Source organism: Spermophilus citellus (assembly GCF_964194105.1).
Source record: "Spermophilus citellus genome assembly, chromosome: 18".
Taxonomy (NCBI): Eukaryota; Metazoa; Chordata; class Mammalia; order Rodentia; family Sciuridae; genus Spermophilus; species Spermophilus citellus.
In genome coordinates this window covers 60767261-60788628 of record NC_138200.1, presented here as the reverse complement: position 1 = coordinate 60788628, position 21368 = coordinate 60767261, and the positions used below count along the sequence as shown (strand labels likewise).

The 21368-nt window shown below is 45.7% G+C and overlaps 1 protein-coding gene across 1 annotated transcript in view; it reads left to right on the top strand.

The window, feature by feature from the left end:
- Nucleotides 1–6775: 6775 nt before the first annotated feature.
- Nucleotides 6776–21368, top strand: part of ADAMTS18 (ADAM metallopeptidase with thrombospondin type 1 motif 18) — a 618263-nt gene continuing 603670 nt past the window's right edge. The window contains exon 1 of the mRNA XM_081275079.1: nt 6776–6785. The gene's annotated coding sequence lies outside the window, so the exon portion shown is untranslated. The remainder of the gene's footprint in view (nt 6786–21368) is intronic.

The following is a 21368-nucleotide window of genomic DNA, read 5'->3' as shown; positions in this document are numbered from 1 at the left end:
AGCCTGATCCTAAAGCATATACTTTCTTCTTTTTCTTATTTGTGTTGCTAGGGAACAAACCCAGGGCCTCATGCACACTAGGCAAGCCCTCCTTCACTAAGCCACACTCCAGACCCACTTTCTTCCTTTTAATTTAGATTTATGGACCTTATTTTTCTGGAGCAGTTTTAGAGCAGTTTCCCATATGCCCCTTCCCCCTATAGTTCTTCCTATTATTAACATCTTGAATTAGTGTGGTGTATTTGTTACCACTGATCAAAGGATTAATGATGATACATTGTATCAATTGAAGTCTGCAGTGAACCATGGTCCATGGGCAGTGAACATTCTGTGGGGTTCAGACAATGTATCGGGTTCTGTCTACAGCATCACAGAATCCTACAGGATGGTTTCTCTGAAGCCTACCCTTCTGGTTGGAATGAAGTCTTGGAGACTCCACCTCTTCCCTTCTGCCTGGGGCTCCTGGGGACTTTCTGTGGGCTAGTCTAGTCCCCCTCCCTCCTACACAATCTGATTCCATTTCATGGCCTTAGATTTTCTGTCTTGGGCTCCTCCATCTACCTCCCCTATTGGATCTCTTCCCGTCGGGCTAATCATTCCCATTTCCCACCTGAGCATTCTAGTTGTTGTCTCAGACATTTCAAACCTATTATGTTCAAAAGTTAAATTCTGGATTTTTTTTTTCTCCCATGAATGCCCTATGGATTAAAAAAAAAAGTCACATTTCTCCCAAGATTACAAAGAGATGTTAACTGGGAATAAACAGAAAGGGAATAGACTGGGTTTCCTCACTGTGATGTAGAAGGGGGCCCTGGCTCCTTGAGTCCTTAGATGCAAGTAGCTCAGGCCTCTAGAACTTCCAAATCTGCCACCCCAGACCCCCTCTTTACCTGGAAGTCCAGACAATCTTCCCCGTAACCTTGCCAGTAGTAAGTGCTGGGGTTCTACCCCAGAAATGCTATGACTTGACTTGTCCTTCTGCCCTGCCCTTATCTCATCCGAGTCACCAAGCGATCTCGTCCTGACCCGGTGAACCTTGCGTTCTTTGCCGATAGGACAGTCATCCTCCACTTCAAGCCCTCTGAATCTTCCCATCGTACTTACCATGAGGCCCAGACTTCCCATCATGGTTTCTGAGGCCCTCCCACCTGGTGCCATCTCGCTTGGTCTTTCCTGGTGATTTTCTCCCATCCGAGACCCTTCACCAGTTTCGAGTCATTTCTAAGTCAGACTCCTCACCCACACAGGGCTGTCCCATATGCTTCGTCTCCATCTCTCTACCCCAGCCCTCCTACACTTTAATTCCTTATGAGTTCCAGCAGGACCATAGCTGGCTACTCCTGTCCTTTAGGTCTGAACTCTGTGTCACCTGTGCTTTCTGTTTGCATCATCCAGGAGGGTTCTACTCTGCTGTTTAGGACCCTGGATTCCTCCCTGTAACCCCCAAGAAAACTGGGGGACAAGAGGAGCATGCTCTCCTCCTTTCAGAGTACCCTTATTCTCCCTTGAGAGGGTCCCCTTTTCCTATCCTTTCTACTAACCTCCTGCCTCCCACTCTGAGGAAACAAAACTATACACACATCAATGATAACGAGGCAGGTGGCCCCCTCCCCTCCTGGTCCTGGGGAAGGCAGGCCTGTGTCCTCTTGAGGACTGAACAATTCCTTATTTGTGGAGCAGGATGATGTCATCTGCCTTGTCTCCTGGGCTGGACCTGGGCTTCTGAAAGGACTATTGAAGAAGAAGCCCACATTTATAGCCAGAGAACAGGAACTATAAAAATATTGCCTCTAGACAAAAAGTGTTTTGATGAGGATTTTAAAACTGTCACCAGGGTCTTGTTTTCTTTAATAAATGACTATTGGCAGCACAGCCCTTGACCACCCTGTGTAGCTGGTGTGTTTATTCCACAGGTTGCTATTTTAAAGTTGCTCTAAGCTGTTTTCCAGAGACTCGGATTCTAACCCACAAATCCATCCGGCCTCAGTGCTGTTTGTCTATTAATACTCAAGTCTGAACACGTTTGCAGGCTGCGTTCAGAGGTTCAAGGGCAGCACTTAGGGGAGGTCACAGGACTGAACTTGAATATAGCACAGCGAGCTCAAGTGCACAGAGGAAAGATTTGTTGTGGTGTGTGCACTAAAGTGGCCTTGTTTCTCCTGTGGTGATTACTTGTAGCTGTGACTGCTGAAAATGTCATGGGATTTGAAGAGAGAGTTGGTGACAGGTTTTAGGGAAGAGGGTTATCAGACTTCTAAGCCTGGGTTAGCACTGAATGGGACAAAGATCAAAACTCTGATAGTCTGAGATTGAAGTTTCTGATGTCACTTATGAGTGGCGTGACAGTGGCCACACTTGTCATCTCTTTGAAGCTGGTGTCCTCACCTATCTTGCAGAATGGTTATAAAAATAGGAAACCATATATATAAAATAGGCAGAGCCTCATACTGTCATGGTAGATGATCAGGCTTCCTTGGCTACTGTCCTATACACACACATCGTCTGAACTTCTCAGACTCACCCCAGACCTCACCCCAATCTCAAAGCCTCGGTCCTCTTTGAGCTCATAGAACTTCTAAAACATGCAGTCATTGTACATTTATTTATCTTCCCTCCTGCCACATGATGTGGGATATAAGTCTTAGTCTCTCCTGAGTTTCTAGACCTGTGTAGTTCAACAGGCGATGGTGGCTGCCATATTGGATAGCATGGTTCTAATGCCTGTCTGAACGCTTCACAAATATGTATTATGTGAAATGATTTAACCAAATGGCTCTGAAGTCAAGAAACTGGTGACTTAGATCCAATTACTCTTAGGTGCCATGCTAGGACTTTTTAAAAATGTAAATCCAGTAAGAAAGTCATTATTATCTGGTTTGATGAGAGTAGAGTGATGGTTCTTACATTTCTCAAATTGTAAGAGTTGGTCAGGCTTGGATCTCTCACACCAGAGCTCATCTATGGGGTGAGATCCACCTGGTGGTCAGGGGATTTGTGTCTTCCTGGGCTTAGCCAAGAGATCAGTCAGGAGGTGGAGTGAAAGTTTCTGGTAATCTCAGGGCAGTGGGAGTAGAACAGTTAGATATCAAGTTTAGGAGAGATGGGGAGTCATTCAATCCAACTAGATACTTGGGTCTCTATTTCAGAATCCCTGGCAAGTCTCTACTCTGTACCCTTCCCTTGATGGAGGACTCGCCACCCAGCAAGGTAGCCAATTCTATTGCTAGAAAGTTCTGTCTAACCCAGAAGGTATTTTTCCTCCTCCTCTACCACCTTTCCCAACTTATTATGACTAGTTCTCTTTCTTGGCAACCCAAGAGGAAAGATTACAGCCCCAATTAGCTACAGAGTCTCATGTTACAGCATTTCCCCCCACCTCCATGTTCTTGGAGTTCTCAGGATTAGTTGCCCTCTGGCCTCTGGTTCAGCTTTAGGCATGTGGCAGGCGCTTCTCTGGGCTGGTTTCTGCTGTGTGATCTCATCTTGAACCAGTTCCCTCTCCTCTTTAGGATCAAGTGTTCTCCTGGCTTTTTCCCATCCTGCCTACTTGTGGGGCTTCCCAGACATGGTGCTGAGGTCACCACATCCCTGGCCCTGTAATAACCGGACACCTCACCTATTTCCCTGCTGCCCATTCCAACATGTGGCAGTGGAAAGTGTACAAGTGACATCACACAGACAAGAGCTGAGTTGTGGTGCTCTTGTCTGCCAGTTCTGTTATTCGGGGAGCTCATTAACCTCTCTGGTCCTTACCTTCCTATAAACTGGAGATTATAAGGATAGTTCACCAACAATGCTGGGAAGTTTGAAAAGATGCCCTGGGGGGAAAAGATCAGTATAGTGGCTAACACTCATTTGAGATATTTAAAAAGTGGACTTTCTATTTATAATGTTATCGTCGCCCCTAAAAGACTATCCAAGCTCTTCCCAACTTCAGTCTGAAGTCCACCCCTTTCCTACCAACTAACTCGTCTCCATCTGGTTACCCCATCTGCCCATCCTCCAAGCACTAACTCCAGTGAACAGTCCGTTTCCTAAGGCAGGCAAACATTTGGTTGATCTGTTTTTCCTAGGTGTACTGACATTTCAAATTTATTGTGAGTTTTGCCTGGCCCCGCTGCCAATAGTCCAAGAATACAAAAAAGACAGTATTCGCCTCCCTTCCACCAAGAGCAAGGACAACCCACAGTGGAAAGATCTTCACAGTTCCCCTCTGTGGGCCTCCTGAGGTCAGACCTGGTGGAAATGCTTTTCAAACTTCAGCTGAGGGTAACAGCAGGGTCCTTGTTCTTCCTGGAAATGCAGAAGCTGACAGACCCACTTGTGTCTGGAGCAAGATGGCGGCTCTTGCTGGGTATAAACTTACCTTCCAGCCACATTACGGGATGAAATTTAGCAATGGCACTGGGGTGAGCACTCCCTGTGAGCTGGTTCAAAGAAATAGTAAAGCTATTCCTTTTGGATCAAAGGTCATACACAGGCTTTGTCTTTTGGTCAACTTTCTTTTTCCTTATTATTTTTTGCAATGGAAATCTGCTGTAGGATCTCACTCCTAAGCAGAAAATGTTTTAGACCAGTAGCTCCATAATTTTGTGTGAACCTCTGGAGATAATGGCTGTTGTGTGCGTGATTGGATGGAGTACTGATGGAGATGCCCGACAACAGTTTTCACCCATGCTGGGGAGAACATAGATTGGCGCAGGTACTGTGAAGTCTGATGGTAGACCTAAAAGGTTTATACTTATTTGCTACCATGTTTACCCTGGGGTCTGTGGTAGAGAAACATTGACACATGCACATTTACACAAAGTCCTGTGTCAGGGTAGTCATTATAACATTGCTCAAAATATAAAGAAGTTAGGAATAACTTAAGCATCTGTCAATGGAGAATGGCTCAGTATACTTTGGTCTATTCAGATTATAAAAAAAAATTCAAGCTATCACAAAGTTGTGGCCCTAAGATTCCCTAACATAGATAGATCTTTAAGATGTACTAGAGGATAAAAATAATATAGTGAAGAATAAAACAGTGTGTCTCGGGTCATCTAGGCAGAGCACATGCAAATACTGTGTACCTTCTGTGAACAGCTGTCCAGGAAGGTTTGCTTGTAAGCTGGCAGCAGGGGGTAGGGTGTGCTGGGTGGAATTGGTCCCTCTGCAGTCTCCAGCCCCAGTCCCTGTCACTATCCTGTTTCCTAGGCCAGGCCAGTTCCAGCCCTGGGATCTTGCATGCACTTTACTCTTGATGCCAGGAGTGTGCTGGCCACAGGGCCACACGAGCCATGCCCACAGGCAGATGGGCAGAAGGTGGCTCCTTCCACAGACTGTGTGGGCTGGTGGATTCAGCACACACCAGAACTAGACTACCTTGGTCTGAAGCCTGGATCCACCTCTGGGCTGTTGCCACATCTCCCATCTCATGGAAGGAGAGTCCTAACAGTACCAGATCCTAGGTAGAGATTGAAGTAGCAAATGCAATGGGATGTTCTGAGTGGGGTCAGTCCGGTAATGAGTGATGCTCATTAGTAGATGGGGTACTGAATGGTTGTCATCCTGGTTTGAAGGTTTTGTCTGTCAGGGTGGAACTGATCCATTTAGTGGGTTGTCTGAGAGCTTCTTCTGGAACCTCACCTCCTGATTATCTCCTAATGTCATTCAGGCAGGAGGAAGCTGGCCGGTGGCTCAGGGGCACCCTGCTCTGTCGTACATATTCTCTGCAGGTCTGCAATAGCCTGTCCACCCTCCAGGTTATTACCCTTCATTTGAGTAGATGCCTAATATTTCATGAACCTTAACTTGATAAACTTACTCCAATTGCTTGACCAATTACCAGTTTTTCCCTTATTATAAATAATGATGAGAGGAACATCCTTTGGTGTGTCAAACTGTTTTTCTCCTGTACCCAGGGGGTCTGTCCTTCCTTCCTATTTGTTTATGTTCCTATTTATTTGGGGGGTGGCTGGGAATTGAGCAGGGCCACACACATGCAAGGCAAGTGGTCAACCACAGAGCTTTATCCCAACACTTGTTGGTTTATTTTGAGACAGGGTTGCACCAAATTGCTCAGGCTGGCTGGAGCTTGGTTCTCCTGCCCCCTTCTCCTGAGTGGCTGGGATTACAGGCGTGCACCACTGCACCTTGCAACTATAGGTAATACTCTTAGGAGTTGTGATTCTATAAACAGATGTGCTGAAAAGCAACCTAGTCCAGAGCTGGACAGCAGAGATGGGGATCTGGAGTGTTTGTGATCCACTTCAGTCTCTGCCACTGATTGTGGTACGGTGGGCAGGGTTCTCAGCCTCTCTATACCTTGATTTCCCCATCTATGAAATGTGCTTCAAATATTAGATTATAGTGGGACTTCAATAAATTCATGCCTGTAAAGCATATACTTGAGAAGAGGCCGTACCCACAGTAAGCATGGGCATATTGTAATTTTACTGGCCCAAAGGGAATGAAAACCTTAAGATTGTCACTACATGCTGCTGCCCATTATACTTGATGGGAAAGAGAAGTCAGTCTTAAGTTGTCTCCTTCCCCAGAGAAGGGAACTGTGATTGGATCGGGTCTGTGTCTAGGACCCAAGTTGGGCCATGGGATCGGCTGGGAGGTCAACAAGGCTTCCACGTGGGATGCCAGCGCTATCTTCTTACCTTTTCATACAGTGTCCCTTCTCATCTCTCTGTAATCCACATCGTGCAAATACGGAGGGAGGATGGGAAGGGCTCAAGATGTGGGTAGGGTTCAGGAAAGATTCAGATGCTCCCAAGTTTGGGGGAGACTCTGTGGTCCAGCCCGGTACTCTGTACAGAGCTCTGTAATGGCATTTAGGGCCACAGCTCTGCAATCACAAAGTGCGTCCCTGTGTCCTTTCACCTCTGTCTCTTGTGCATGGAGGAGGAGGGCTGGGTGGGCCACGGGAGACTCGGGTGCTTCTGTGCTCCCTGACCATGATGTCATCTCATAATGCCCCAAAGGCCAGCCTCACACATGACTGTATTGAAAATAGTTGTGCCCATGTTCCCACCAGGAAACAAATGTCACAGGCAGACTTCAACCATCTGTCTTTTTCTCAGGCAGGCAGAGAGGTGTTCAGTTGGGGGTGGGGGGTGATGTGGGTTTAACAAAGGGTTGGGCTGGCATCTAGAAAACACCAAACTTTTTTTTTTTTTTTCTTCTCAGAGCTGAAAGATTTTAGGGATTTAGAATGTGAACCAGCTTTTCTTTCCTTTCCGGAAACCACCAGCACATCGATTCTGGATGTCGGTAAACAGGGAAGGAGTCAGTGTTTTATTAGTGTCTAGTTTTCTTCTCTGGAGTCTTTTTCGGCTTCTGCTTTTCCCTGATCAGCAGAAGGCCATCCAATTTGCACTGGATGCTGTGTTTTGTTAAAGGGCTCCTTCAAGTGGAAACCAGACAGGAAGCAACCCCAGAGCCTGGCCGCCTGACTGTGGAGCCAGCAAGCAGGTCCAGGAGACGGGCTGGGCCTTGAAAGCCCCACATTCACATGCCTGCCACTCCTTCTCATTTATTCCTGCCTGGAAAGATCAGGCCACCTCCAGAATACACGCGTGGTAGCTGGGGCTGTTGTTGGGAAACCAGGCATTTGTCCCAAGAGTCCTTTATCAGAGCAAAAGAGCAAATACAGTCTCTGATCTGAGCCTATGGATGATAGTTCAGGGGGAATTGGGGACAAAATTGTTTCTAACAATGAAAAATTAAAATGGTATTCATGAAAGGGAATTAAAATATTGAAATTCTAGGCCATCATTAAAATTCTTCTGTGGAAGAACTTCCATCAACAGAAAATGCTCCCCCCCCCCCGCCGCCCCCTGCTTTTTTTGTACCGGGGATAGAACCACTGAGCCACATCCCCAGCTGTTTCTCATTTTTTATTTTGAGACGGAATCTTGCTAAGTTGCTTAGGGCCTCACTAAGTTGTTGAGGTTGGCTTTGAACTTGCCATCCTCTTGCCTCAGCCTCCTAAGCCGCTGGGATTACAGGTGGGTGTCACCACACCTAGCTATAGTGTATTTGTAAAGGAGAAAAAGCAGTTATAAAGCAGAATGTGTGGGTTGGGGAGTGACGGACATAGGGAGATGTATAAGGGAGTATCTGTATATTTGAGATGGGTCAAAATGACAATAATGGCTATTTTTGAGTGTAGAGATAATTTTTTTCCTCTGGTTTCCTAAACCATCTGCATCAAAAAATACGTCGATGTTTTAAAAGTAAATGTTATTGAAATAAAATAAATTCAGACACACTCCCTGCGTCTTAAGTATTCAACTTCTGACTTTCCATAAAATAAACCTGGCTGTGTAACTAGGACCTAGATCAAAGAAGCAGCAGGACATTCCCAGAGCCAGACACTTCCTGGTGTCCAGTCTCAATAGTGACCCCAGAGGCAAGCTGCCACAGTGGCCGCCACAGTAGCCCAGGAAGGCCACCGCAGGGCTCAACTGCATGTCCCAGAATTTCCTCCCTGGGACATTTCTGCCTATGGGGAGGCACCAGCTGTCCCCACAGATGCCCAGGTTGTCCTGGCAGAAGACCATGAGAGGTCTATGAGGGCTCCAGCTCACACTCGGGGTCCCTTGTCGTCCTCCCCTTCCACTTCGCTTCTGTCCCCCCACCCCATGGCCGTGGCCTTGGCGTCTAGTTCCAACTGCAGATGTGGAAACGGCAGCCTGCACGCTGCCCCGCCAGTTCCCACCAACGCAGAGGCCAGTTCCCACCAACACAGAGGCCAGATCCCCATCTTGAACCCTCTCTATGCAAGTGTGTACAAATGCCCGCGGACACAGGCTGTCTCCTGGCGCTGCTGGCTGGATGGCACCTGACACAGAACTAGAGGGTGGGTGATGAAGAGCCTCCAAGCTGGCTCCCCAGCATGGACCTCATCTCCTGGAGTCATGCACCTGCAAACTCTAATCCCCACCTCCAGGGCACAGGAGGCACCTATGGTGCTGGGTAAGATTGAGGAAATGGGAAAGGCACGTGACCTCCAAGACTGGGTCATGGAAGGCATTTCGACGGCCACAGCTGTCTCCTGGATTTCCTGCTCTGGAGGAGGCCTGCCACCGTGTTCTGAGGACATTCAGCCAGCCCTGGGAAGATGTCCACCACCAGCCAGGGCCACTGACTAACCACTTCCAAATTCCCAACTCTCAGAAACCACGTGAGATGATAAAATTGATTACTGAGCCCTAAATTGGGGGGTAATTTGTTAGTGTTAGGCTCACGGAACTGTAAGCAAATGAAATAGTACATTTTAATCCTCTAAGTTTTAGGGCAGTTTGTTACCTAACAATTAAAAAAAAATTACATTAAAAAATGTGTATGTTGTAGATGTCCAGGATCCTATCACAGGGCTTTTTTTTTTGGGGGGGGGACCCCCCAATCATGAAATGGGGTCTGACTTCTGGGTGGGATTTCTTGTCTCCTTTCCTGGCTCCACTGCTTATGAACCCTTTGACCTTAGAGGGGCTCATAAAGGTGAGGTGTCTGCTTTGTTCATCTTGGAAGAAAAGATAATACCTGCCCTCTGTAAGTTACTCGTGTGGTTCACGGGTCAGCGTCCATGAGGAAACGCCTGCAGACCTAATATTGCCAATGGTCCTGGAGACCAGCGCCAGCAGCCCAGTTCTACAGGACATTTCTGCACCTGCTGATGGTCACCTGGATCTTCACAACGTTAACACACCGAGTGGCCTCTGCCCTCTATTAGCATCTTCACTTCTCCAGCGCCTGACCCCAGGAAACGTGCTGCATGAAGGTGAATGTCTTCAGGATCTTCTGCAAGCTTTCACCACGTGTCTGTGGGAGGTGGAATAACGGCCCCTCAAAGAGGCCCCCGTCCTCGTCCCTGGAACCTGTGAATGTGTGGAGTTACAGAGCAGAAAGGATTTTTTTGGAGTTAAGGATCTTCAGAGGGAGAGATTGTCCTGGGTCATCTGGGGGGGGGGACCCCGTGGAGTCCCAAGAGGCCTCATGGAGCTAGAAGCAGAAGGGCCAGGCTGGGAGGGAAGGTGACGTGATGGCAGAAGCAGAGGCCAAAGTGAAGCCCATGCTGGAAGAACACACAGCCTGAGAACAGTGGCACCTCGAGAAGCTGGACAGGAGGGGACAGATTCCCCCTGGGAGGCCTGCAGCCGTGATGCACCTGGTGTTGGCTTGGGGTTAGCCTGTGAGACCCGTTTTCAAGTTTCTGACTTCAGAACGACAAGATGACAGTTTATATAAAGTTGCTGAACTTGTGACGAAGGCAGTAAGGGAAACAAGCCCGGCAGTGGGTGTGTGTAGGGCAGGGCACATGGGAACCAGCTCTCACCAGCGGGTGAGAACCCCTTCTTCAGTATTTGAGAATTTTGCAAGATCACCATTCGACTATGGGCAGCCTGGAACTCGCTGTGGTGGGGGTATTTATACCACAACAGTCGGCAGTTAAGCACCAGAGCTTTCTTTATTCTAACTCCTGAGCGCTGGTTTGCCAGCACACCTCTGCAGTGGATGTCTGTGAGTGTCTGAGGGGTAACTGGGTCCACGTGGAGAGGCATGTGAAGGAACCCAAAGGGCCTCGAAGGCAGAGTCTGCTTCTCGTTCATCTCCCACCCTGCTCTTTCTCTGTTTCAGTCGGCTTTTTTATTGCTGTGACCCAAAGACCCCCCCCCAAAAAGAACAATTTTAGAGGCGGTAAAGACTATTAGGGGCTCACGGTTTCAAAGGTTTCAGTCTGTAGAGGGCTGACTCCCTTACTCTGCCGAGGTGAGGCAGCACAGCATGGCGGAAGGGTGTGGTGGAGGAAAGCAGCTGGGGATATGGCCCCAGGAAGCCAAGACGGCTCCACTCTCCAGGGACAAAATATGTACTGCAGAGGCACCCCCCCCCCAGGGACACACCTCTCCAACCACACCCTGCATCCTTCCAGTTACTACCCAGTTAATCAGACTAGGTTAAGGCTCCCATAACCCAATCAGTTCACCTCTAAACTTTTTGCATTGTCTCCCACCTGACCTTTGGGGGACACCTTGTATCTAAACCATTGCACTGTGCTTTGTACATTGTGGGTTCTCAAAATACTTGGAAAATAAAAATTTTAAATATATCACCCTTTAACCACTGTTTTAGGTGGTGGGTTCAGTGCTCTGATGTTGGCCTCTTGCATTCCATTGTCCAGCTACCTGTCCAGGGGCAGCCCGAGGGGGCAGGAAGCTATGGGGTTTGGCATTGGTCAGAGTCTGGACCTGGGACTTTGCCTTGTCACTAAGTTAGTGACCTGAAGAACTGACATGACCTGTTAAGAGCCCAGCTCCTCCTCTGCAGGGTAAAGATGTAGTGTGAAGGTCACAGGTAGTAGCAGGTGTCACATGGGGAACCAGGGTCAGAGCCTAATGATAGAGAGTAGAAAGCCACAGTACTATATCTGTTGTGGGTGGGGGGTGTATAAAAATTAGAATAGCAGTTCAGTGGCGTAGACAAAGGACAAAAGGGAAGGGAGGAGGAATGGGATAAGGAAAGATAGCGGGATGAATCTCACCCAGTTTTCCTATGTACATATATGAATACACCACAGTGAATCTCACCATATACATCCACAAGAAATCAATTAAAAAATGACTGTGGGTAAATGGCAGAAAGATCCATAGAGGGAAGGGAGCATGGGTTGTGGGGAGACAAGAGGAAGGGGAGATATTGGGGACTGAATTAGAACAAGATATAGTCCATGCTTTTATAATTATATCAAAATGAATTCTACTGCCATTTCTTTTTTTTTTTTGTCATTTCTTTTTTGAATTGGTACTTTTAGTTATAAATATCTGTGGAGGTTATAAACTATTTTTACTGTGTGGGAACCCATTCCAGACATTCTGACTGAGACTTCAGGACCAGGTCCCTAACTGGGTCTATTTTCAACACCCCTTAGCATGAGTGATTCTGATTCCCACCCCTGTTGTGTGGAGGAAAGAACATTTGGAAGTGAGTTATCAGAGTTGATGTGGGACCACTGTCTCTGAGCCTATCTCCCTACTGGGAATAGCTTTTCTAAGGATCAGTTAGGCTCCTTGAAGCTCTGCAAGGTGGCATCTTGTTCATCTCCACAGCTCTGCAAAGTCTCTGCCACACTGTAGCTGCCCATCAAACTCCCTAGGGCAACAAATTTTCAGCAGAGTGGAGGTTAAGAAAAACTAGCAGCGTGTCCTAGACTGACCACTAGGTGGCAGGAGGCTTGAGACAGATCCAAACAGGATCCCTGCAGCCAAGAGGCTCACTGGGAACCTTGGCAGGAAGCCTTCAGGGCCCTTCTAGTGGGGGATTTACCATGGGGCTAGGGCTGGAGGTGGAGGTCAGGAGGCCTCTTTCACAAAAGGCCTCATACTTAGACTTTTCACCTTGTTTTCAAATGAATTAATTTATGTTATGGAAATTCAGATAGGATTGAAACAATTTTTTTTCCATATAATGGTAGATGAGTACATTTTTGTAAACTTAATATTAAATTTAAAAAATTATGCACAATCTCTAAACAGTATGGCAATTTCTCTTTCTCCTTTTCCCATCCCACACCCTGGGAGCAGGCCTGCACCCTGACCTACAGGGCCCAGTGTGAAATGGGGTGGGAGGGCTCCCCACTGTAACATGGCCCTGGGCCCTTGGGCCTCAGAGCTCCTTCCCATTGCAGGAGGAGCCTAACTCTAAACAAATCTTATTCACTGTATAGCAGAATGCTCAGAAGAAGATTCCTAGGGATCACCAGACTCCCAAAGTCAGAGTCCCTGGAAGTGCAGTTGTGTTGACCTTTCACAAGCTCCATGGGATTCTCATGTTCAGGGGAAGTTTGAAGACCATTCCCTGGGAATGTCCCAGTGGCTTCCTGGGCTCTCACCTACCCCCTCCTGCCCCCCCCCCACATGCTTAGATATATGCAGAGGGTGCTCTTTGTCTTCTGGGTTAAATACATGATGCAAATTCATCATACAAACCCACACATAATAAATATGAATAACATAAGAAGTAGAAAATGTATTCTTGTAGAGGAGCTGCTATTTGTATTTGGTATTTTATTGCCTCCAATTTAGACCAACTCCTCCCTTTAAATACTAATATAGTGGATTTTTTTTTCTTTCCCTAGAAGAGCCTTATAAAGCAGAACAGAGTGCTCACCCACCCAACAGATACCTCCTGGCTTCTCTGAGATCCAATCTACTTTTCCCCCTCCTGTAGATACCAAGCTTTGGTCCTCTCAGTGTGGACCTGCAGGACTGTGAGGTCAGGTTCCCTCTTCCTGAAGCCAAGGGGCAGGTACCCTGCTGTTCCAGGGTTTTCAAGGTGTGTAAGAATCTACAGTCGGGCCCAGGGACTTAGTTATCACACATGTTATTGTAATACACTCCAGAATCCAAGTTCTAGGACTTCTTGGAATACATTTTTGCTTTAAAGTTTAATGTTTGTGACATATATGCCTGTCATTGTGATCTGTTGCTAGTTCCCTCCCTTACTGAGGCTAAAATTGTTGGCTATGCTAATGAGTTGAGATCTTTCTATGAGCCCAAGCCTAAGCTAAGTGCTTTATGTGAATCAGCATGACACTTCAACTAGCTGGAATCTATTATTATCCTCACTCTACATATTAGGAAAGTGGTGAAGTCATGACAAGTCTGACTTCATGAGATGCACAGGTGGGGTTGGGATTTATAAAATCTGTGCAGTTTGACTTAATCGGTGTAATTCACTGGCCAGCCCATGTTTCCTTGCTGCCCATGGAGAATCGTGGTAAATATTTGCTGTTTTTTCTAGCGGAAAGTGGACAGTCCTTTGCTTATGATAGAATTTCTCCTTGAATTCTCTCAACAGCATTGCAAGGTGGGTGGTGTTCATCTCATTTTGCCGGTAAAGAAACTGGTCCTGAGATGGCATGATGGAATTTTGAAGTCACTCTCCCAACACCTCCCCCCACGGCTCCTCCCTTTGCTGTCCACATCCCTGCATAATCTCTTCCCCTTGAGTATGAGTGACATCTGTGATTAGAATATGACAAAGGTGAAGGGAATTTGCAGATGTAATTAAGCTCCATGATCTGTTAACTTCAACAAGGAGATTATTCAGTGTGGACCCAGCCTCATTTGATAAGCTTTTTAAAAGAGGGTCCAGGTTTCCATGAATGAAGAAATATGGGGTCATGTTGAGATGGCCATTGGTGTAGAAGACGACTCTGGGCTCCTGCATGAACTACAGTCTGATGATACCTTGATTATAGCTGTGATGTCCTATGCAAAGGAACCAGCCAAGTCATGTTTGGATTGCTGACCCACGGAAGCAAGGAAGTAATTAATATAAGTTGTTTTAAGCCCCTGAGTTTGTGGTAATTTGATCTGCAGCAATAGAAAATGAATACAGAGATGTTCTGCAAATTTTCCAAGATCACATCACATAGCCAGGTAGCAGAGACTCCAGACCCATTGCTCACAGTGCCAGAGAATCTGAGGCTTACAACCACCATATTTAAGTCTGGTGCCCCTGGTGTGGCCGAAGCTCAATCAAAATGGGATTGAACAAAGCCAGTTTTGAGCCAGTCTGTCTCTACAAATCTGGCCCCTTCCATGGGGTTACACTTTCCTCTAACCTGACATCACAGGACATGTTTGGTGCTGCAGCTGGGTGTCTGTCAAGCATAGCTTTCTTTGAACTTAATCTTCCATGAGTCAATACATCTGCAAATATTTACTAAGCGTGGTTAGATTCTCTGCCTGTCTTGGGGAAACGGGAGAAATATGTAGCATTTGCTGTGAAATAGATGCTTGTTTGAAAGAGAAGACATATGACTGAGGTCCATTCAGGTGAAGACCATGTGCTGAGCTGGGCACTGCGGTGTTAATGCAAGGGGCCTCTAGTCCACAGGCCAGCTGTGTGGTTTGCCCATGGCCTGGGAAATGAAGTCTCCATGTAGACCACCGCTCAGCCCTGCCATGACCAGGCATTGTGCCTTCCTGGGGGTGAAGGGAAGTGTGGGAATTGCTGGGCTCATGGTTTTCTGTAATGAAAGACCTTCTCATAGCCGTTCTCCCACAGTGGCTGCCCCAGGACCTTCAGGAAGGAGTTCCCGATACTCAGTTCCCCTAGAGAACTGAGAATTCTGGGTGGGCACTGTCTGGGGGACCCTAACCTAGAGTTGCCTAGTCCAGCTATTTCATTTGCATTACTATCTAAATTTATTATTATATTTAAAAGTGGGTTGTAATCCACATCTCATAATATTTGCCACTTACAGTGTGCAATTCCGTGGTTCTCGAGCTTGTGCAGTCATTCCCAGGATCAAATTCCAGAACATTTCATCACTGCAACAGGAAATCCCTGCTGGTTCAGAGTCCTTCCTGTCCCTCCTGGTTCAGAGTCCCTCCTGGTCCCTCCTCCCCACACCTCAGATCTACCTGTGATGCCTAAGGATCTGTCTATTCTGGATGTTACCTATGAATTGGATCGGACAGCATGTGGCCTTTCGTATTCGACTTCTTTCAATTAGCATCAAGTGTTCGAGGTTCATTAGTTTTCAACTGTGGTATGCAGCGGAATCTCTTCAGAATGCTATTAAAAGGTAGTCTTCTGGCTCTTCCGCTAAGACGCCTGGTTTGGTTGGTTTTGAACAGGAACTGAGACTCTACCTTTTTGATGCTGGTGATGCTGGTGCAGGTGGCCCAGGGTGCACTTTAGAATCCCCCGGTCTTGTCCAGTGTGCTTCTTCTATTAGGATTTGGTTGAAGCTCAACAAGGGAAAGTGGCAGAGCTGGGAAAAGCTCCATCCAGGGCTTGCACCATATTTGAGAACTGAGGCTTTGCCTTCTCATTCTCATTTATCAGACCCATCAGAACCTCTAGGCACCCCAGTTCCTACTTTATAATTTGCTCATGGGATTCTCTGGCATCTTCTTAGAACATAGTCTCTGAACTGTCTACAATTCTAGAATGATCTGAAGGATGTTGGGCATGTACAATTTTGTGGAAGGTTCTAGAACACCTAGACCTCATGGGTATAGTTGATCCCTGTGGCCTAATACTTAAGCTACTCATATTCTGAGCCAGTGGTTAGGGGTTTGGGTCCTACCAGGTATAGGGTTCAAAATTGAATAAAAATAAAGGATGGATCCTGAGTTACATTGGAATTTGGATAAACAACAGAGACATTTTGATATAAGGATGTCTTGTTCAAAATTTGGGATATACTTGTACTAAAAATAAAATTCATTGATTGTCTGAAATTCCAGTGTAACTGTGAGTCCTATATTTTATGTGATAACCTTCCAGCGAGGTGCCTGTTTTCTGTGGGGTTGCTGAGCTTAGTGGTTGACAGTGGCTAAGCTCATGAACTCCTTAAACGGATGATGGCACGGTTCTGAATTCTGTGTTCCATGGCACATAGCTAGCCGTGGAACCAGGGTAAGTGACTTCTTCTAGTGTTGATTTCTTATCTGTAAAATAAGAGTTTCATATGGTGAGAGAATTAAATGGAAAAATCCATGCCTATTACTTAGCAGGGGTCCTTCTTTGTGCTGATACATAAATATTACTGGGGATCCCCAAGACTCTTCCCAGCACCTCAGTTAAACATTCAATGGCTGTGGCTATGGTAATTGGGGCCTTTGAAGTTTAGCCTTTAGAAAGCACTGGGACCCTTTGGGGGGGGTCCATTTGGAGGGCTCTGTATTAAGTTTGAGACAGCAGGTGTCTAGCAACTGGAAAAAAAAAAACTGTAGGAGTGGTAGACAGATGGTTTCTCTTTCCATCCAGTCTCCTGGTGGGGAGGAAGCAACACTTCTGTCCTGATGATTCATTGTGGAAGCAGAGTCTGGCCAGTGTTTAAATAGAAACAGCTGGATGAAGAAAATATTGACACCACCCAGAAGCAAGATGTGCTACCAAACTGTTGTGTGTGAAGTGGATTCTTACCAATGAAATGATCGTATTAAATTATAGGCACTGGGTTGTCTTCCCAGCTAAGAGCTCTGCAAGAAAGTTAGGCTGTCCTGGCCTCCAGCCTTCCCTGGCTGCCGGCCAGTCGACATGTTGGAGGTTCTGCAGGCCTCACGGCTGGAGAGCAGCTGTCCTGAGGTTTAGCGCTCACACCCCGGGGCACGTACGTTAAAAAACACCAGAGCCCACAGAGAGAGGGCTGTTCCCTTTCTAACGTTCTTTACAGCTTGGATGTGGGGTAGAGGAAGCCACTTCAATTTGATGATGGCATGTCTTTTAACATCTTTCTAGAACTTGCTAATCTCCTTTATTAGCAAGAGACTGGCCTCAAGCTTGGAGACTTCAACAGGCAATAGTTTTTAACTAGATTCATAAAATGTATTTTTACCTTCATTTTATTGGTGTTCTTAGGATGATTTTTAATTTTAATGATTTTTCAATTTATAGAAAAGTTGCAAAAATAGCTTAAAGAGCTCCTTTTCACCGCGGACCCATCATGTACCTGCTGATTTCCCTTCGGCCCTCTTGCTTTATAGCTTTCATTTTCCTCCTATTAATATTTTTTGAACACATAGGGGATGTTGGAGACATCATTCTCTTTGACACCTAAGTACTTAAGTGGTCATTTTCTAAGAAATTCTTTTAAATACCCACAAAAAAAATATCAAAATTGGGCAATATAATAGTGACACAATGCTATTATCTAATCTGTAGTTCATATTTAAGTTTCATCCATTGTCTTAATATACACACATGTGTATTTTATATATAACTGTGTGTATATAAATATAATTTTTTTGTGTCTGAGGTGCTGAGGATTGAATCCAGGGCCTTGTACGTAGGTTGAGTGCTCTCCAACTGCGCTACATCCTCAGCCCTTTTAAAAATTTATATTGTGGGACAGGGTCTTGCTGATTTTTTTCCCAGGCTGGCCTGGGAAATGTAAGAGAACTTGTGTTCTTCCTTCCCCAGCCTCCCAAGGAGCTGGGAGTAGAGTCATGTGGCACCATGCCTGGCCCAGCAATTTGTATTAAAGGTGTAATGTGTTTACTTTTCTACATGTACACATTAAAAAATTTGTACACACACATGGGGTTTTATAGTGTGATAATTTAGTAGATGTATACCATGTGTAATGATCACGTCGGGATCAGCCAGGTGTTGTCCTTAGTTACCAGGTCTCTCATCTCCTTCGTCTCCTGGAACTGTGGAACTCTGCAGGGTCTTCTAGCTGTCTTGATCTTGCCATTAAAGAGTACAGGCCAGGTTTTTTTCTTTTTTTTCTTTTTTTTTTTTTTTTACTTTTTAGAATGTTCCATGTTTGGGTTTGCCTGGCATTTCCTCTTGAATAAACTCGTTGTGCCGATGTGGGCAGAACTATCCCAGTGGCGATTGTCCTTCTGTGCAGCATACATGTTGATGGCTTATCTGCATGGTTCTTGCTGCCTTTGATTCCTGGTGAAGGGATCTGCCCATGTCTCGGCTGCACAGCTCTCAGTCTTCTACATGTACACATATATTAAAAAATTTCATTTACAATGAAGTGATTTGAGGGGAAATATGTTGGGTTTAGGAAAATAATGTTTCTTAGCAAATTTTTGCCAACTAGTTGGTTTTAGAATGCCATCACTTCTATTTGTATTTTTTCAGTAGTCAATAGTGATTATTTATCGGTTGACTCATGTATTTACTTATTCATGGGGTATAGTCGATTACTTCCGGGATTTATTTTGCTGCTGTGATTGTCCTAGATTTGACCAGTCGGAGTCCCTAACCTGGCCCCAATGTACTTATATTTACCATCGCTTTCTTTTGGTGGCAAGTGGTACATCATGGAATTTCTTTTTAAATGGCATTAATGGAATTTAAAAGTTTCTTTAAATCAACTCCCTTTTTAAAATATAAAGACCTATATTAATGATTAATATCTTTATCAATGTTTTTTATTTTATATATATAATGATACCAGGGGCCTGGTATGAAAAGAATCATACAAGTTAGTCATGTAAATGATGGATATTTGGGAAATACTACACTCTTGCAGTGGTTATATTAACATTTTTTTGTTTGTATTTTGTCCTGACAGAAAGTTTGGAATATTTCAGATATGCCTCTATTTTGGAATCCAAACTCTATCCCTTACAATGCTCCTTATCTATGATGTGTGATGGAAATCCTTTGCCAGACTTGGTATTCTGACCTTCCTTTGGGAAATAGAGGTGCTATTTATATGGATACAACCAGGAAGCTGAATCACCCCAGTTATAACACAACCAAGTTGTGCAAGGCCCAGTTCAAAGGCCCTCTTTTCCCCAGATAGGGTTCTTTGGTTGCATGCAACAGAAACCAGGTCTGACTAATTTAAGCACATAAAATTCAATTCTGAGGACCTAAGCTTAGGAAAAAAAATAAAACTTGAGCAGCTTTGGGGATGTGGGTATTAGGGAATTTGGGGGTCTCTTTGGGTACCACTTTCAGAATGGATGGGTTTCATCCTCCTATGTTTGCATTTCTCTTCTTAAGCTTGCATTGACTAGGGGAACATCTATTTGGCCTTCCTTGGGTCATGAGCCCAGAGATGGGGAGGACACCTTGATAGCAGAACCCCCACAGAAGATACCAGGAACAAGGCCATGCTCCAAAGGAAAATGAGGCGACATGGAGAGAACATCTCAAAATCACAAGCACTTCCTGTGTGCCAGGCATGCATTTTACATCTCTGACTCTAATGGACACCACAACGTGGTAACACTTTGGAGAGTGGTGATAAAGACTCAGATTCAAAACTCATATAGCTGGTTTGTGAGTCAGGATTTAAGCCCAGGCCCTCCATCTTCAGAGTCCCTGCTTTGGATCACAGAGCTATAAATAGAGTTCAGTCAATTCTTGGCAGGAGAACCGAGTGTACTCCACCTCCATATCACAGGGACTTTCCTACAACTTGCTCCAGCATCATCTCTTAATTTTGCACCCAGAGCCCCTGCATCTCTCCCTGTCAGTTCTCTCCTGGTGACTGACGTCCCTGTCTCACACCAGCCTCTAGACAGAGGGCCTTTGGCCAGCAGTAGCGAGGCTGTGTTTATCTCTGAATCCTTCACAACATGTCAGAGCCAAAGCTTAGCCAAAGCACATAGCCGAAGCTTAGTCAATATTTGCAGAATTGAATCAAATCTCCTCCATAATATTTACCTTAATGGAGCGGAGGGTGGGGGGAGAGAGAGACAAAATGACAGCTTCTGGGTGAGAATGAGAAATTCCACACACTCTCAGTGCAAGGAATTATTAACTAGATGAATTAAGTATCAGTTTGACGTGGCACTGACGTCCTGCCTTGCTAGGTGGTGAGTCTCAAAGCAGTGTTGGAGATATCCAGACTTCTGCTCCTAAGCAGAGGCCATTCTCGGAGCTACTATCAACAGTCAACTCGGGCATCAGCCTGGGTTCAGAAAGTAGATATTTATGCTGCTTTTGCAAAAAGTGAAGAATACATGTCTCTGTGTTGGCCTGATCCCTGTCCCCAGCACAGCCCTTTAACTCATCAGGGCTGCTGGGCGGCCTCCTGCTGGCCTTGGATAGAGTTCTCCAGAGCTGGAAAAACAGCAATAATCCCTTCTCACTCCCTGAGAAGGTTTTTGAAAAAAAGTGAGAAGGGCTGGCCCCAGAAGTCATTTTAATTATGACACTGGTTTAGCCTTTTGGATAATTTTTTCCAACTTGTTAAGTGGTAATGTCTGTTTTGAGTGAGTTGGTCCTTAGAAATTGGCTTGATTTCTGGGCCCAAATTCTGGAAATGTAGTTAACTGCGTCGTTTGGGATAGTCTATTGAACTTCTCTGATCTTCATGGCATCAGCAGTAAAATGGGGATAGAGCATTTACTTTAGAGGGTTGTGTGCATGGTCAGCAAGTTGGCACGTGTGAAATGCTCTCTTCATTTGGGTTCCCCGAAAGTAGATTCCAGGACGAGGACTTGGATAAAAGTGGTTTATTTCAAAGGCGATCTCAGGAAGTAGGAGCAGGGCAAAGGGGGAATGAGTTAGGAAAAATAAAAGTCAGCAAGGACCCTAATGAGGGTGTTGACACTGTGGGCAACCTGGGATTGATGCCACCAAGGGCACGCAGGAGATACCATATGCTTCAGACTCATGATGACATGAGGACGGGAATCTGGGGCATTTATCCACCAGCTCCATTATCTGCTGGATGAGCCCATCTCTGTTACTATTCCCCCCACCCCAAGCCATCATTAGCTTGGGTCACCCTTGTGCATTTGTGTCATTGAGGCTGGAGTAAGCCTGCAGGTACAGAAAGAGACCAATGCAAGTGCTCAAAGTGGGAGCTGTCACCCTGCCAGAAACCTTTTACAGCTACAGATGAGCTCTGGTGTACCAAGACCACATGGGGT